The sequence below is a fragment of the Mesitornis unicolor genome, unplaced genomic scaffold (assembly GCF_000695765.1).
Source record: "Mesitornis unicolor isolate BGI_N332 unplaced genomic scaffold, ASM69576v1 scaffold15959, whole genome shotgun sequence".
NCBI classification, from domain to species: Eukaryota; Metazoa; Chordata; class Aves; order Mesitornithiformes; family Mesitornithidae; genus Mesitornis; species Mesitornis unicolor.
Genome location: NW_010208115.1, coordinates 130,121 through 134,610, shown reverse-complemented (window position 1 = coordinate 134,610; position 4,490 = coordinate 130,121).

Sequence of the window (4,490 nt, the reverse complement as noted above, 5' to 3'; positions counted from 1 at the left end):
TTTCCCTTTTCTTCAGTAATTCAGCAGCAGGCAGCTTGCTTTCAGGTCACAAACCAGAAGTAGGCAGATGGGAAGCTCCTTATAAACTAATGAAATGGCTTCTCCTGTGGGATAACGAGGGAAGGATGGAGCTGAGTGGAAAAATGTGTTATTTTTCTTCCTGCACACCTGACAGGTGCTCCAGAACTATGCTCCTTGGCTCATAACATCAGTGGTTTGCAAGAAGCTGTAGCAGTGTAGAGTGTAACTTTGAACTTTTTCTTACTTTGGATTGCAATTTTTATTCAATTTATTCTGCGTTTTTGTGCGTAATAGAAGGCAACCACATCATCTCTGAAGAGGATGTCTGAGTTAATTTAAGTAGTGGCCATACATGAATCTTGTGTAAGTCTGCATAGAGCTGTACAAATCGGAGTGCAGAAAATAAGTAATGGCATGCTTAGTCGTTTACCTGATTCCACTTAAAATTCATTAAAAAGTACTGCTGCTTCAGCATGCAGAATTTATTAGAAACCTCAGAGATTCTAGAAGTAGCAGAGGCAGGAAGCATGTGTTTGGTAAGGATGAAGAGCAGCAACACAAGAAGATGGAGAGGTTGGTGGCCACATAAAGGGTGAGCAACACCAGAAATGCCAAGCAGAAAATGGGTGGAAGGCACTGCTCTGGGGTTGGATGCTCAGTGCCCAAGAGGAACCTCCTGGTTCTTCTTCAGTGATCTCTTTTCTTTGTGGGAAACACAGACAAGGATTGCTCACAAAGACATCTTCAGTGTGCACATATTCAGAGGAGAATGAGAGTGAAGTTTAGGGAGGTGCTGCCCAGGATGGAGAAATGTGGGGTTTATTTCTTTTTCCTGTCAAAGAGTTGGGACAGGAGAGATGTAGCTGTTGAGCTGCTTTGCTTGACTTTTTCCCCTTCAAGTAAAGGTCAGAGTGGAAGGGGAAAGAAGAGGCTCCTCTGTGTAAAAAAAACCTCCTTAAATGCCGAAGTCTGTGTGTGTGGGGAAGAAGGCATGTTCTGAACAATAAAATATACATTGGGAGTTGGCACAGTTTTCAGGACTTTTGAAAGTGCACAGTAGTGCTGTGTGCTGTGCAGGTTTTTGTGTTTGGCACTTCCTATATCTGTGCACATATGAATGGCTGCCTACATCGTTTTGGTTTTGTCCAGTGTGAAATTGAGCATTAGACATGTGAGCTTGCAGCACTTTTATATAAAAGCAGCACTGTGTGACTTACACACATAAATATATTTAATGAAGATGTAGGAGGAAGTTTCCTCAGCTTTTTTTTTCCCTGTTGGTTTACAGTATGTGAAAATACAACCCCCTATCCAGTCCCACTGGGAGTTTTTCTTATAAACAAGTTGAAATATGTACTATTTTGGTACACTAAGTTTTCGGTAAAATCTATTTTGTCTCATTATGTATATTTTAGAGTAATACCTGGATGCTCATAAATATAATTAGAGCCCAGGAGCCTAAGGCATTTGTACAAGTAGCAGGGAATAGTACCTCCTTGAAGAAAAACCTTGTGCATTAGAAAACCAAAATGGACAGAGGGCGAGAAGGGCTGTGAGGAGATGACTTGGCCAAGGTCCCGTGGCAGGTAAGCGAGTGGCAGAGGTTGACTTAAAATCTGGGTCTCAGACTCCAGACCAGATGATGACCCTTTTGGTAGAGGCACTTCTTCCCACTGCTGATCCTGGAGGAGACTTCTGTGCAGTTTTCCTGCTCCTACGCATTAAAAAAAGAGTTCACAAGGTAAATATGTAGCACTGCTTCTGTAGTGAAGGTTTTTTTTTCCTGACTTTTATAAGGCAGATTAAGATGAGACACACTTGTCCATATTACTGATGTACTCTATAGTGTGGGTACAGCTCCTTGAAGCTCAACTGGAAATGTTTTAAACTTGTTTTCTGCAGAAGTGTATAGAAGACATACAAGACATCCAAAGCTTTCTTAAGATCATTTCCATAGTGGAGTGAATCTGTTTTACAGTGTCTTAAAGGCCCAATTAAAGCATCTTCCTTTAAATTAAATAGGAAATCTACCATTAACTTTACAAGGTGGGAATTGGGCCCCTGCTATTAATAAAAGCTCTACATGGTAGCCTACATCTATTCTGTAAGTGAAACTGGTAAATATAGGGAACAAAATACTTGGTTTGATGAAAAAATGAAGAACATGTCCTTAAAGCTGAACACTGAAGTGATTATTTTGTATTAAGGGCAAATGGGTCAGCTAATTTCCTGATATGTAGGAGTAGCTCTCCAAGCAGTGTCTAACTGGTTGCTGGGCACAGGACATCTATGTAGGAAAAATAGGTATTTTAAATTCAGCAATGTATTTGTTATGGTTTGTGTGATGCTCCTTGTTAAAAGCATTACTTTGAGATTATTGCTTGCAGGAAAAAAAAAACCAAACAATTTACAGGGTATTTTACAAAGCTTTTGTGTTGGGAGGAAGAATATTTTTTCTGGAGTAATTATACTTGCTGGAAATAGAAAGATCTATAATATTGTGTATATATAATCTGTTGAGTCTGCTTTGTGTCTCACTTACCAGACAGGGCATCCTGTATGATTTTGAGCTGGAAAGAGAGCCCAGTGCAAAAGCTGTTTTAAAATTCACTTTTAAGACTGTTGGAGTCTCTTACTTTGCAATTAAGTTAGTTTTGGGATTTTTTTTATCAGAACCCATCAGTGAAGGTGCAGTGTTCGTGATCCTCAGGCCTGCAAAGATGAAAGTCATTACTCTGCAGGCTTCAGTAAGGCCAAAGTCCCCAGCTTTATCCAGTGTCTATCAAAGCTGTGCAGATGTCCCAGAAAACAAGACTCCAAGGACTGGATGTACTCGTTCAAATGCTTCTTTTTTCTTCCTTCCCTCAAAACTGTTTTGATCTGAAATTAAGTTTTTGCAGAGGTGAAGTCATACTTTATTTTCTAATGAAAAACAGATGGGTGACATTAAAAAAAAAGGAAGAAAGAAAGGAAAAAGCTGAAGATAGTCAAAGAAAGAACTGAATGAACAAAACGGCTGTGGAAGACTTAAAACAACTCAGCAATTTAAGCCACTGAGGAATGCACATTGCGTATTCACTGCAAAATACTTGCACTGTCAACATCTACAATGAAAGCTTAGTTTAAGACGAACCTTTTTAGGTTGTGTTTTCCCTTGGTTAACAGAACATTTATGCTGATTCTGGTGTTTTATGGACAGATTAATGAAAAAAAACACCCACCCTGGTAGTTGTTTGAGAGAGGTCTCTGGAATAATTTGAACAATAGAAATTAACATGTGCTTCAGAAAGATCTGGCGAGGAAATACTAGCGAGGGCAGAGAAAATCTGTCGTTGAACACACTGTTTTTCTTCTTCTGTGGGTGGGTTGATATTTATTTTTGGCAGTTTAACAGAGCTGTTATCACGATTCGTACATCTGTTTGTTTGCATTTTTGCTGTTAATTATTGTGTGACACTAAAGTTTGTGTAGTTACTCACGGTTTATAGCTTTTAGGCTTGGTAGTAAACATTGTGTGGTGAGCTTCTGTGAAATACTGCTTCCACATGGAAGAAAAAATTCTCAAAAAGCTTGTGCCTAGTTTCAGGGTTGGTTTTTTTTTTTTGGACCTGTTTCATTGTGATACAATTTAGGCAATTAATAGTAAGCATGATACTATGTCAGTAATCTACAGTGTTGAACATTTGTCCAGACAGCTGCATGGGAAGGATCAACCCTTACTTCCCTAAAATAATATTAAATAAATTTTTGTTTGAGAACTTCTGTACGATTCTCTCTTGAATTTTCTTTGGCAATAATCTAATTTTCTGAGAGTTTCTCTATCCTTGTCTTAACTGCAAAAACTTTCAAGGCTATGCTACCTCTCCCAGAGAGCAAATGTGGATAGCTTATTATTTGGCATTGGTTTTTGTCAAGCTCGAGATGCTAATTGAAGCTGTGGTTTCACATTATCTCACAGATGTCGAAAGTCCCCATACCAGGGCAATCCTTGGTTTGCAGGTGTAACTCAATCACTGATCTCTTTTTCTACTCATTAAACTTAAAGAGGTCCTGTAGGTCTGGATAGCAAACAAAAGTAAAGCTGGCTCAGTGCCTGTGAAACTGTAAGGGACGATTTCTGCTGTAAAATAACATCAGGCCTTCACTTTTCTGCCAATCATATTAGTCATAGAAAACATGATAGAAAAATCACTGTAAATCCCTCCAGATTGTATTTTATGAAACATAAAAAAAATAATTGTTTTAATCTTCCCCACATATCATACTGAAACCTCCCTGATGCTATGTTATTAATACATGGAGTGGCAGGCAGTCTGCACCCATGCAGTGATTTTGGAGAACCAGGGAGTTCAGACGATGCCGGTTGTACCCCTTCCAAGGGAAATATGTGGAAGTGATTTTGCTGGGCACTTGCAGGTGGATTCCTGAGTCGTCCTGGTGGCTCCGGTTGCTGAAACCACCACTCTCAC